Source organism: Moschus berezovskii, chromosome X (genome assembly GCF_049115385.1).
Source record: "Moschus berezovskii isolate FMDL1 chromosome X, NW_MosBer_1.0, whole genome shotgun sequence".
NCBI classification, from domain to species: domain Eukaryota; kingdom Metazoa; phylum Chordata; class Mammalia; order Artiodactyla; family Moschidae; genus Moschus; species Moschus berezovskii.
This window is the reverse complement of record NC_142488.1, coordinates 115,909,505-115,924,237: the sequence shown is the minus strand read 5'-3', so window position 1 is coordinate 115,924,237 and position 14,733 is coordinate 115,909,505. Positions and strand designations below refer to the sequence as shown.

Sequence of the window (14,733 nt, the reverse complement as noted above, 5' to 3'; positions counted from 1 at the left end):
ACAGGTGGAATCTAACAAGATGAAAATTATAGAGATAAGTATAAGGTCCTAGATTTGGATTCAAAAAATCCAACTCTACAAATGCAGAATGGAAATACATGACTCAGCAACAATATATATTAATAAAATATAGAAAAGATTTGGACATTTTAGTTTAAAAATAACACAAAATGAGTCAGCCATCAAAAATTGGGTTACAATTTAGGTTATATTAATACAGCACATTATTTTAAAGATAGAAGTCAATAATCTTCTTCAGATCACACCTGAGTATGATGTTCAATTCTGTGAGCCATAATTTAAGAATCTGCTCATATGAAAGCAGTCAAACTGATGAAAGAATTCAAAGCCATTTTATATGATGAACAGGTAAAGGAATTATAATGTTTAATCTGAAAAAGAGAAGTCAACAGAAAGATACTAGATTTACTTCTGTAAACTTCCCCAAAAAAGAAATTGGAACTGTGAGAGGAAGTTGCCACATGTCAGCTTTCATCTTAGTATAAGGAAAAACCTTGCTTTCTCTAGATGTTATAAATTTCTGGGTAGGATGTGGGAGTAAACTATTCACTTGGACACCTGGAAGCCAAATGATCACTTTGAGGAAAGTTGCAAATAGGACTGGAAAGTTCTGATGTCCAATGACCTTTAACATCCTTTCCAACTTCCAAAGTAAATACTTTTAAAAATAAATATATATGCTATACATCCTTTTATGGATTTAGGGTCATCCTTAACAATAATTTTAAAAGACAGACTATTAAAACTCCACAAGTTTGCAAATCCTCATATTAAATTTTTTACATGATATATATATGCTGACAATGCTTTGGCATAAAACAAATTTGAAACTTGTAGTAGAAATGTGTATTTTAAAGGAAAAAGAATAAGAAACTCCATGATAAACTTCAAGTATTTAGATGAAAATTCATATATCTCTCTGCTGATTAACAGATTAAGGGAAAGAAAATCTAACCTGAATATTTTCAAAATATCTGTGCAGTTGTACTCACACACATGAAAATAAAACTAAGGGTATAGCAGATTTTTTTTCACTTTTATTTTAGAATTGGATAAATGGAACCTGAATCCCCAGTTGCAGACTGATTTGCTGGGAGCAAATTTGAGTTTATGCTACAGAAATTCAGACATTCTATTCCTTTGGTAACTGGTAAAAAGCAAGATCACTTTGAATACTGCCCATTTTGACAAACTTTTTTTTTAATTGCAAAGGAAAAAGCCCCTTCGGAACATTCCTAATAAGATAATAGTCTTTAGGCTACTCAATCATAAAAATAACAAACAATATGTTAATCACCAAAAAATTGGATCACCAAAGCATTGCTGAATTTCTATCATTTGTTTACAAATTCCCCTGAACAAGCTTTCTTATAAGTTGTTTTGGCAGGCCACTTCTCAAAACAGAGTTTTAAAAAGCACCTCAATTTGATGTATGGCAAAAACCACCACAGTACTGTAAAGTAATTAGCCTCCAATTAAAATAAATGAATTAAAAGAAAAAAAGAAAAAGAAAATGGTTCCAATAATCACGTCATTGATGGTATTAATCACTGTTCCATTCCTAACCATGTTTATCACTGCTTCTGGGAAAGTAGCTATATGGCCACTAGGCAGTAAGTTATCCTTATTTTTTTTTTTTTTTTTACTAGGAAGTACTATAATCTTTTTTCTTAGGAAAAAAAAGAATCCAAACACTAACAGTTCACAACATTTCAACAACAAAGTACTGAGAGGTTTCAGGAGCTGGGGATTCTAGAATATTAGGAAGAAAAGTTGGTATCTTGCTTCACTGTAGATGGATGGCACAGGTCATAAACGGGAGACTTCTGATTACTAAGACAGTTTCAGAACCCAGTGGAATGACACTTTCTTCTATACAGTCTTTCTTTAAAAATCTTCCTTCCTGTCTCCCTTACTCCCTCAGAAATGCCACCACATAAAGCCCAGTAGCAGTCAACTTAGGCTCCAGTCTTCCCCTTGGGTAAGAAAGGGGGTGGTGAAGAGATAAGGAGGTCACTCCTGAGTCTCATGCTTTTCTCTTCCTCTCCTTGAGGTGGCTCTTCTGTATTCTCCTCCTCTTCCTCTCCTTCCTTCTACTCTAGTGGCTTCTCATAAGCCTTTTCTGAAGGTGTCACTATCACTCCATCCCAGGTAGATATTTCAGAAGCAAGATAGCTGGCATCACCCTCCTGGCCAAGGATCTTCCTAAAGCCACTATGTGAGAGGATTCGGACCAAAGTCTGAGCTGTGTAGCAGACCATATCCTGCTGTTCCAGAGTCATGACTGTGTGTACTCTGAAGTTGCCACTCTCACAGGGGTCTGTGATACCCACCGACCCTGGCAGGAACAGTCCTGCAGCCAGAATCTGCAAGCATTGTCTGTATGCCACATTTAGGGCCAAAGGCTGTCTAGTGGGGTTGTTCATCATGGCATGGTGTCCAAGTAGGTCAAGTATCCAAGGAGTGAGGGGCTCAAAGCCAGGAAATCCAATCCTCAGGTCCTTCAGCAGTCTGATGAGAACTTTAACTGTGGACTGAGAAGCATTTCCCTCAAACTAGCGGGCATGTTGGATGGCTGCTAAGGCACTCTGTAACACCTTGATATCCAAGTGGAGTTCTAGGTCCAGTTTTCGGAGATTTGGTGGTACTGTTGTAATGAGAATCTTCACTGTAGCATCAGAAGAGCTGATTTCAAAGCCAGTTTCATTGGTCAGCATAGTCAAAACTTCAGAAGGATCCTGTGCTCTTAGCCTCTCCACGACCTTGTTTCCTAGTGCAGCAACAGCTTCCAATGTTGGCAAAATCTTTAGGATCACCACCAGGTCAGCCACACTGTGTCCTGTAGTCATTGTTCCCTTTTTATATGATCCGACTCGTCGGACTTCTTCAATTAGCAATGTCCCTGGAGTCACAATCAAATTGTCAATCAGATTGCTTATTTTTGTCACCAGGGAAAGGACAGAGGCCTGTTCAGCAGAATTAGGAGAAAGATCCTGATTCTTCTTCAGCAAGGCCTCACTGGTATCCTGTAATATATCAGAGCATAGACCTAAGCATGTCATAATATGTGATCATCATGAAACTTGGGTTTCATAAATTGTAATCACACAAGTGTATATATTTATACATAAACAAATGATTTCCAGGAATAATGTGTATTGTGCAGTTCAAAGCCACAGCTATAAATATAAAAAGTTAACAGAAAATGGTAACAATAAATGAACACAAATACTCTAATATATATAGTTCTCTTTACTGGGTACATCTCATGCATGTTTCCACTTATTTTCTTAAAGGTAAAAACAAAAGTAGTCCTACAATAGCATGTGTTGTCTCTCATTCTGTAAATGATAAACACATTTTCAAATATTCCTTCAGTCCCTTTCTCATCATTATTATTAGACACTATTAATTTTATGTTGCCCTTTTAACATCTCACAGAACATTACAAGTGCAACCAACAGGGATCAAAAAAAAAATGAATGTTCCGTGCATTTGTTAAATGCCACAGCAGACAGTCATTTGTTTATTTGGTCACCTTTGCTCTGGCCAGGAGAAGCTATGAGTTTAAGCTTCACAAAAATACTGGTCTCTAAAATGAGATCACACACACAATTATAAAGTATTTTAATCAAGCATATTCAATATGTAAAATCAAATTGCAGGCAGAAGAAAAGGTGAGTTCCTCCACTCTAATAACGGATACTATACCTTTCTTTCAAAAGTGAGAAATATAACAAAGACCATGTTGTGATTATGTTTTCCAGAAAACAATGTTTTTCTTTTCATATTATCTTATCTTTAAAGCAGTTTTATAAAGCACTCAATTTTTCCTAGGGACAGAATGTAATTATATATGAATTATTCTTTGCTAGTGTTTTAGCTGGTCATGTAACTCATTATTATGAGGAAATCAAATCAATATGTTCACTTTGCTTTTCTCATAAAAGCAAAAGGATGTCCAATTTGAATCATTGCCAAGTTGTCATTTTTTTTTCCAGAGAAACCTCAAAGCATATCCTTCACTTTCAGTGCTATGACAAATCTTCTTACTTATAACAAATCAGGAAAAAATGGCTTTTCTTCAGTTGAAACTTACTTCTACATGTCTAAATATGGAATTATCCAGGGGCATGACAAACTCCATAAAAAATAGGTGAAGGTCTCAGACACATGTAAGACCTTTATGCATATGGTTTTAAAAAATAATCTTATTATTTTAAAGTTCTGTTGCTTTGTATCTCTCATAAGAGTTTAAGAGAGATTTCTATATTTTCACAATAAAATTTTAATTCATTCTAAGTCTTTTAATTATTTTCCAATGAAATCTATGACCCATTTATTCTGTAATGAAAGACAGTGTTGGGTATATGGTTCATGAATGCAGAATATAACTTGCTTTCAATGAAAATAAGCTTAAGGACCCAATGCACATATCAAAATTAATATGAGGCATTCATAAATGTGGAGAGTTTTATCTTTTAATTTTTCAAATAGTTTCATAAAATTTTAGTTTTGATTATATATAAAACATGCTCATTGTAAAACTCGAACATTTCAAAGGTCTTGAAATCCTTCCACCAGAGATCACAACATTTAATATTTCATTCATATTCTCTTCCTATTTCTGTATATCACATACATACACATTTTACAAAAATATAGCAGATGAGAAAGAAAACTAAATAAAGAAAGAACAGTGAGCTTGCTGGAAGTCCACATGGTTTTAAACATGAAAATACTGTGAGTTTGTATCAGTACTTGTGGTAGGCAGCTTCTGACATAGTCCCTTGATCCCTGTCTCTCTGAGTCCACAATCTTATGTGATCCCCTCCCCTACACTGTGGGCTGGACCTTATGACTGGCTTCTTCCAAATGGAATACATCATGATGATGAGATGTCCCTTCTGTAACTAGGTTACAAAACACCGTGGCTTCCATCTTTTCATTTCTCTCTCTCTCTCTTGTTTTTGGTTTTTTTTTTTTTTTGAGAGGTTGCTCTGATGAATGAAGCTGAAGAGGTCCATATCACAAAGAACTGAGGATGGCCTCTAGCCAACCACTAGCAAGGAATGGAGGCCCTCACTCCAATAATACTTGAAGAACTGAATTCTGCTGCATTAGTTTCTTACTGCTGCTATAATAAATTATCACCAACTTAGCAGTTTAAGATAACAAGAATTTATCATCTTGCAGTTCTGGAAATCAGAAGTCTGAATTGAATCTCACTGAGCTAACCTCAAGGTATCAGTAGTGGTGTATTCCCTTCTGGAGGTTCTATAAAAGAATCCATTCCCTTGCCTATTCCAGTTTCTAGAGGCTAATTGAAATCAAGCAGAACCCTGTGGGGTCCTCCCAAGTACAAAAGCCTTTCCTGTTTCCTGTTTTTAGGGAAAAGGTTTCAGCCTCCCAGAGCTTTCTTGAGTTCCAAAGGACAGATTCAAACAGTTAACTAATTAGAGGAGTGAGGGAATGCAGAAATAAAAGAAAGGCAGTCAAAAAATGATGGTGCAGTGATATAGCAAGGTCCTGGTTTCTCTTTAAGGGATATAAATAACAATCTGGTGCACATCTCTGAGTTCCTCTACAGGAATTAAGGCCCTCACCCAGGTGAAAGTGAAAGTGTTAGTGGCTCAGTCGTATCCAACTCTTTGTGACCCTATGGACTGTAGCCCACCAGGCTCCTTTGTCCATGGAATTCTCCAGGCAAGAATACTGGAGTGGGTTGCCATTTCCTTCTCCAGGTGATCTTCCCAACCCAGGGATCAAACTTGGGTCTCCAGCATTGCAGAGAGATTCTTTACCATCTGAACCATCCAGGAAACCCAGGTAGAGGATGGCAACTTCAGACTAAGAACAAGCACATGGACCCCAAATGGGTTGGAATCAGAAGGCTGATGATTGAGATTCCTGGAGTATCACCCTTTTACCTCTCCACCAACCAATCAGAGGAAGGCTGCAGCCCTCCCCCCAAATTTTGCCCCTAAAAACTCTTCCCTGAAAATCATCAAGGAGTTCAGGCCTTTAGAGCATTAGCCACCCATTCACAGTTCTTCTTGCTCAGCCCTACAATAAATCTTTCTCTGTTCCAAACTCCTACATTTTGGTTTGTTTGGCCTCACTGTGTGTCAGGCACAGGAACTTGGGTTCGACAACCTAACCACATTTTTTGACTCACAGCCCACCCTTTGCATCTTCAAAGCCACTCAGCAATGAATGGCCAGCCATGTCTCTCTCACATTGAATCACTCTCACACTGATTTCTCTTCTGCCTCCCACTTTCACCTTTATTGTCTCATGTTTACATTGAGCTCACCCAGATAATCCAGGATGATCTCCCTATCTTAACAATGGCTGATTAACAACCTTAATTTCTACCTGCATCTTTAATTCCCCTTTGCCATGTAACATAACATATTCACAAGTTCCAGGGATTAGGACACAAGCTTCTGTTGGGACCCATTATTCTGCCTACCACATCTGCCAATAACCAAGTAAGTGAGCTTAGAGTGAATCCTTCCCACTGTGGAGCCTTCATATGAGCCTCGAGCCCTAGCTGAACTTTGATTGCAGCCTTGTAAAAGACCCTGAAGCAGAGGACTCAGGTAAACTATATCTGGATTCCTGATCCATAGAAACTGTGAGATAATAAATGTATATTGCTTTAAACTGTGAAATCCTGGGTAATTTGTTATATAGCAATAGGTAACTAATACAGTACTTAGAATGAAATTATTGTTTGTATTTGCACATTTCCCCTAGATTTTATTTTTGCATCCTTTTAATTAAAAACAAATGTATTCCATTGACTCAATTTGTGGAAATTACAAGTTAAATTTAAGTTACCCTAACCAATAGCTAAAATGATCAATTATGATTGTGTTTGTAATGAAAAGCTCCAATTTACTATATTCACACAGTAATTCTATTACATCAACAACACAAATTACTCTTAGCAACAGACTGATCCTCAAAATATGATTACACTATAGGAAGATGATTAGTCAGAAGAAAAAGCATGATGGTGCAGCTACACCGCAATGCTTGTAATTATAAAGAAATTGTGGTACATTCAACAGAAATTTTAGTTGCTGGAATCAAATTAATATACTGCTAGTTAAATTTTTTCTTCTTCAGAAATTAAGATTGCTTTTTTTCTTCTTCAGTAAACAAGTAGCACCAAGAGATGATATTACTTTAAAAACTGAAAAGTTGGTTTATCTTTTAAAACTTTTGTTATATTCAATGGGTGATATTCATACCAATTGATGTGTAACTGATTCACTCAACTAGTTAAATCATGGAGATAATATGAAGCTAATTGCCCTAGGTAGAACAGAACTCGAGACTTTGTTTCTTTAGCACTATGTTCCCATCAGCCAAATGAACACTCTTTAAAAAAAAAAGTGGAATATTACTAAGCTAGTAAAAAGAATGCATTTGAATCAGTTCTAATGAGGTGGATGAAACTGGAGCCTATTATACAGAGTGAAGTAAGTCAGAAAGAAAATCACCAATACAGTATATTAACGCATATATATGGAATTTAGAAAGATGGTAATGATGATCCTATATCTAAGAAAGCAAAAGAGACACAGATGTAAAGAACAGACTTTTGGACTGTGGGAGAAGGCGAGGATGGGATGATTTGAGAAAATAGCATTAAAACATGTATATTACCATATGTGAAATAGATCACTAGTCCAGGTTTGATGCATGAGACAGGGCACTCAGGGCCGGTGCACTGTAACAACCCTGAGGGATGATATGGGGAGGTAGGCGGGAGTGGGGCTCAGGATGGGGGACACATGGACACCCATGGCTGATTCATGTCAATGTATGGCAAAAAAACACTACAGTATTGTAAAGTAATTAGCCTCCAATTAAAATAAATAATTAATTTTTAAAAAACCATTAGGAATATTAGTAGAAATTCTGTCTCTCATTAATAAAAAAGTTTAAAATTACACATTTCCATATGCTTGTATTTTATTTGGTAACTATTCAGAGAGACTGCCTGTTTAATACTATTCAGTTAGGTTTCATTGTTACTTCTGAGTAAGGAAAAAAATCATACAAATTATTTTATAAACTGAAGCCAGTACTGTTCTAAGTATATTTTCATATATTATTTCATTTAATCCTCATAACATTCTTATTCAATAGGTGTTATTATTCCCATTTTATAGATGGGAAAACTGAGGCACAGATAAAGAACTTTTTTAATATCATACAGCTAACAAGTGGCAAGGCTGAGATTCAAATCTAGTTTACACACTATGCTAGAAAAGAGTTCCAAGAGCTTTAAGAATTTTAATTGGTCTTAAATCCACATATCTAGGTAGAAAAAACTATATTTAGGATTCTTATGGGTTGAATTGTGTCCCCTAAAATTTCACAGGATGAACTACTAGACTCCAGAACCTCAAAATAGGTACTGACCTTGGAAATAGGATCACTGCAGATGTTATTAAAGATGAAGTCATTAGGGTGGGCCCTAATACAATATGATTGGTATCTTTATAAAAAGCAGGAATATGTACACAGAAATAAAGATATACATAGATGAAAGATGATTTGAAGAGGAACTGGTAGAAAACGGTCATTCATAAGCTAAGGAGAGGAGTTTGGAACAGATGCTTCCTGCTCACCCCTCATAGTCCAACTCTGCTGACACCTTGATTCTGAACTTCTAGCCTCCAGAACTATAAAAAACCAAGTTGCTTTTTGTAGACCATACCAAAACAACAGGGAGAAGGAAATGGCAACCCACTCCAGTATTCTTGCCTGGAGAATCCCTGGGACAGAGGAGCCTGGTGGGCTGCCGTCTACGGGGTCGCACAGAGTCAGACAGGACTGAACCGATTTAGCAGCAGCAGCAGCCAAAACAACAGATGTGAGCTTTGAGATATTAGAAAAATTCTGCTGAGCCATGCCTCCTTCTACAAGTTCAGAAAAACTAATTTCATTTTAAAATGAGTAACAGAAAATGAGAGAAGTAAAATCCCAAACAAAGTTATTAAAAGAGAGAATACAGAGCAGAATGGCATCTCTCTTCTCCATGTGCGTCTATCCTGGAAGGGAGCTTGGGCTGTGAGTTCTGAGAATTCATGATATCTAGATGCTCCAACCCCATCAACCTTACCAAGTATCACTTGCACCCATTTTTAGTTCCACTTGCTTTTCTCAAATTGGTCCACTGTGTTTTCTAGTAAATACCTGTAGAGCATTTTGGTTCACAGAGTATTTCAGGGTCTTCCTATTTTCTGGTCTCTGAGATGAGCCATTGTTTCTCTATGCTCATTCCTTCATAGACTGCCCAGGTCTTGTAGCTGTCATTTGCCCCTAGCCTCTTCTATTTAGGGCTCATGGGAATACCTTATCACATACTTTTATTGCAGATGTTGTTCACAGATTAATATTAAAATATTAATATGAATATATCACATGCACAGCTCACTCACCCATTCTGGCATCAGAGCATCCCCTGCTCGACCTTCAGGGCTCCTGGGAACAGGTGCCACACAGTCACTCTGACTGGGGGAGTGGAGGGAAGATGAGGCATAGATGAGGATGGGGTTTCCTTGATAAATGATGCAAGCCAAACTCTTTGCAGACAAGTTCAGTACCGGAGGCTTCCAGCACCCGCTACACTGCCCAGTGTTTTTCATCCTAGGGCTCCCCTGCCAGTCCCAGTAGAACTCCCGAGATCCCGTGAGATCCTTCAAGACTTGGCTTCCTCTGGGGCGTGAGGTAGCAGTGGCTGCACTATTAGACTAATTCTGCGGTCTTCTGGGCCACCTCTCGCGATCAGTGCATCCTAGCTCACTCTCTTCTTACCCCTCCCTCTGTACTCACATTTACACCTCCACACTCACCCGAAGCCACAAAGTGTATCCTGCAAGCTCCAACTGCATCCTGTCTTTGCCTTCCTGGGAAACCCTACACTCCACGCACCTGGACCAGGGTCTGGCCCTCGGCCCTGACTGCAGGCCCCCCCTATGCTGTTGAAAAGAGAATGTTTCCGGATGGAGGGGCTCAGGTAAAGGGGCCAGCTTCCCCATCGCAGGATGCTCGCAGTTGGGCTGATTCTGAGAGAGCAGGGCCCTGTTCTTTGGCGGAGAGACTCCAAGTACCGGCAGTGATGGTCTCCTGGGATGAATTCTAGACATCTGACTACTTCTGGGAGGAACAACTGGCCACAGCCACCTGCAGTGGAATGGTGGGCTAGGGTTGTCTTGGTCTCAGACCTTGGGGCCCCACGTCACTGCCCCAGGAGAAGACTTAACGCCCCTTACATGTGCCGTTCACTGCCGCATTCTGGCCTCAGGCAGTCCCATCCTTGAATCCCTCTAAGCCAGAGCTCTGTCTTGGACACCTGGCCACAGGCCCTGAGCCAAGGTGGAGCTGCACTGTGGCTCTGAATAGGAGGAAAGACATTGGAGAGGTCTGGGGTTTGCTTAACAGGTGACATGAACCATACCCCTTCTTTAGGAGTCTGGAACAAGGGGCCTCCAACACTGGGGCACACAGGTGTAAATGAAAAAAGATTAATATGTTAATTTAAAATAAGGCTATAAAGTTTCAATTATGCAAGATGGAAAAGTTCTAGAGACCTGCTGTACAGCACTGTGTTTATAATTAACAATTAGACTTCATGTTGTTTTTTTAACTGCAATAAAAGACTATAAAAGATGTACAACTGCATGTAAAGAATGCTTAAAAAAATTATCATGCCAATGTAAGTGCGTATTTACACAGATATGGAATTAAACACATACAAATATAAGCAGTACCTCTAGTGGTGAAATTATGGTTGAAATTTTTTTCTAATTTTTCTAAAGTGAAATTAAGCTATGTTTATAGCTATTTTTACATAACTATGTTTATAATCAGACATGTACTCAGGAAATTGATTTCTTTTGTTTCAGATCTCCTTGGTTCTCTCTTACATTTCTGAAATGAAAGAGGACAACTAGCCCCCTAAGAAAACAGAATGCCTGTCCAGGATTAGACATCTCCTTTATTTGAAGCATGGTTGCATCCCAGGAATCATTTCTTACCACTTTCATCATTCCAGTTCCTTGTCTTTACAAGGTAGAATTCTCTCATTCCTAAGGGATCTTAAGAAATGCTGAGCCTTTTGCTCCTGTCCATTCTGATACTGAAGCTGCTGCCACCTCTTATCTACCACAGGGACTTTTTCTGTAACCCACACCTGCTGATAGACTGTGCTAGTAGCAGATGCTCTCACAGGAAGTGCTCTTATTTGAGGCACTTATTCTGATTCTGTTTTTACTAATGGGAATGAAAGGAGTTAAATGATAGATGACATACTAATTGTGGAAATAGAAATGGGCATTTGAAGAAGCTGCTCCTGTGTAGGGTCCAGTAGCAGGTATGAGATGATAGAATGGTGAGGAGGTGGTGTGAAGAATATTGCTATGATCCTTCACTTTCTCCATACAGATTGCTTCTTCTCTTGCTCTGAAGCTTCCACAAGATCTAAAAGGCCTCTTTCCACCTCCTCTACACCCTCCTGCTCAGAGAAATACCCATATCCCTCCTCCAGCATCACCATCTTCATAAGTGCCTGTAAGGGAGCAGTACCAGGCCAACCCCTATCATCAATAATGGCAGTGGCTGCTGCCAGGCCTGATTCTTTCTTCTTTTCCTCCACCACCATTTGTACTCTTCCTCTATTGCAACAGCACTGAATTTATATCCAGCAGGAAAAATACCAGCACATGCCCACCTTTCCAGGTGTACAGGGGACATTAGGACCCACAAAATATCATACTATCTTCTCCCCTCCCTCTCAAATAATTTTGGTTATTCACCCTGCTGCTGCTGCTGCTGCTGCTGCATCACTTCAGTCATGTCCAACTCTGTGTGACCCCATAGACAAAAGCCCACCAGGGTCCCCTGTCCCTGGGATTCTCCAGGCAAGAACACTGGAGTGGGTTGCCATTTCCTTTTCCAATGTGTGAAAGTGAAAAGTTAAAGTGAAGTCGCTCAGTCGTGTCCGACCCTTAGCGACCCTATGGACTACAGCCTACCAGGCTTCTCCATCCATGGGATTTTCTAGGCAAGAGTACTGGAGTGGCTTGCCATTGCCTTCTCCGATATTCACCCTGATAGCCCTCTTCTTTTCCTAAATTCCTATCCCTAGCCAAGGCTCTTACCATTAGTCATCTCTGAGAAAGGAGAGTGCTCATATGACAGGGTCATTTTTATCTTCCACCTCCTCATCTCACCATACCTGTTCCAAGAAGATGTCCAGATCTTAGCACCTCTTATCCCAGCCAGCCTGTATCTGGTTTTCTATAATCCTGCACACTTGGACCAAATTATGCTATGAAAAGAATGACCTAGAGAAAGAATACTGCTTTATAATGCCTACGTACTCCTTACTACATATCAGGACCCCAGGGAGAAAGCAGAGCCCCAGAAAGATGGTGCATGTAGAGAGACTAGGACATCAGGGCTTCCAGCACTGGCAGACACTTTCAACACCAACTGGCTATAGAGAAGCAGACATGCCCACCCTTAAGAGACCATGTGGACTTGGACAGTGAGAGTACCAGGGACAGTAACAATGGACTGAAGGCCCCCATAGAAGGCCCTTCCCCTCCCATTCTTGGGTAACTCACAGGAAGAAGAGGGGCCCTTCAATAGTGAATGACATTTAACTTTCAGTCTTCTCAGTGGGATGGAGGTAAGATTCAGATTTAAATGGTTACTTCTGGGAATTACCTGGAGGTCCAGTGGTTAGGACTCAGTGCTTTCACTGCCATGGGCCTGGGTTCATTCCATGGTTGCAGAACTAAGTTCCTGCAAGCCTCATGGCTCAACCAAATAAATTAAGTAATTTAAAATAAATCAACTGCCACTTCTGAGCAAACCTGCCCCTGCAGTACACACTACACAGAAGACACAGCAATAAGTGAACACTCTTTATTACTAGTTAGAAACAGAAAACCTCTGACAGAGCCTGAGCCTGGTGAGCTGGAATCTCCTGGGAGAACTCCAGGACACCTCTTGTTCAGACTGGAGACTGATCTGACTTCCCAGCCCTTGGGCTCCACCCTGGCTCGCCCTGGCTTGCAGCAGGTGCCTCAGGGGAGCAGAGTGCCAGCAGAGAACACACAAAGTAGAAGAGAAGGACCCAAGGGCATTCTCAAAAGTACTTGTCCCAGTCCAGTTCTACTTTTAATCCAATAAGTCCTCCCAAGAGAAGCACCATCCATAGCACGATGTCTGTCCTTAGAACACATTTTCTTCTTCATCCACTGGCTAGAAAGGGACTTGGGATGGTGGCTGCCTGAAGTGTGTTGCCAACACTCCCCCAAGCACTTCTTTAGGTCAGTCAACCAGTGGTCTTTCAGGCAACCAGGAAACTAGCTGTTCCTCTCAAGGGAGGAAATCAGGAGAGTATCAGAAAAGTCCTGCCTGAACTTTCCCGCTCTTTGCCACTACTCATTTGTGTCATCTGGAACCAACGAGATGAATAGTTGGGAAATCAAGTCCATCCACAAAAATCTCTTTGATCTTGGCCCCGGAACTACAGAAATATCTGGATGCTATTTCAACTGGGTTTACCCAAAGTCCACACGACATGCAAAACAAAGTCACCTCTAATCTATGATGTATCTCAAATTATGCTGTCCCCTGTAATCTAACCAAACTCACCAAAAAGATTTGTCTACACTAAATAATACCATATAATTCTACCTCGTATCATATACTAGACAATAACTCTTTGTTTAATTAAATGAAATCCATCAAATTTGCTATCATCTATAGAATTTAACACTGCAAACCAACCCCCTAGCAATACAGAAATAATTCCATATCAACAAAGAAATTAAATCCTAACAAAATTACTTTGTATCCCTTTTCCCTCTAATAAGTCCCAAAGCTTATGTTCTTCCCTGACTTCTTATTCTTCTTAGCTTCAGCCAGCCGGGAGCTCTCACTGAGGTGCAGTTCAGTCAGAAATGAAGTGTGATTTCTTTAGGATCTTGGAAGATCTTCTAAATGGAATAGGTTCAGATTCTTCAGCAACAGGCAAATTCCGTGGGGCTCAGAGACAAAAATGTGCCCCTACCTGTAAAATTTAAAAACAAGAAGCAAACATGAAAACTGCAGTATACAAAAGAACAATAGCATTTTCAAGGAAAAACAGTACTCCTAAAATTCAATATAGCATATAACTTGAAAAGCATATGGCTATTCTGAGGTAAAAACAAGACCAAGAGCTGACTGTGGCTCAGATCATGAACTCCTTATTGCCAAATTCAGACTTAAATGGAAGAAAGTAGGGAAAACCACTAGACCATTCAGATATCACCTAAATCAAATCCCTTATGATTATACAGTGGAAGTGAGAAATAGATTTAAGGGACTAGATCTGATAGATAGAGTGCCTGATGAACTCTGGACGGAGGTTCGTGACATTGTACAGGAGACAGGGACCAAGACCATCCCCATAGAAAAGAAATGCAAAAAAGCAAAATGGCTGTCTGAGGAGGCCTTACAAATAGCTGTGAAAAGAAGAGAAGCAAAAAGCAAAGGGGAAAAGGAAAGATATAAGCATCTGAATGCAGAATTCCAAAGAATAGCAAGGAGAGATAAGAAAGCCTTCCTCAGTGATCAATGCAAAGAAATAGAGGAAAACAACAGAATAGGAAAGACTAGAGAGCGCTTCAA

The 14,733-nt window shown here is 39.6% G+C and overlaps 1 pseudogene; it reads right to left on the bottom strand.

The window, feature by feature from the left end:
* Positions 1 to 1,896: 1,896 nt before the first annotated feature.
* Positions 1,897 to 9,692, bottom strand: LOC129564009 (interleukin enhancer-binding factor 2 pseudogene; annotated as a pseudogene).
* Positions 9,693 to 14,733: the final 5,041 nt, after the last annotated feature.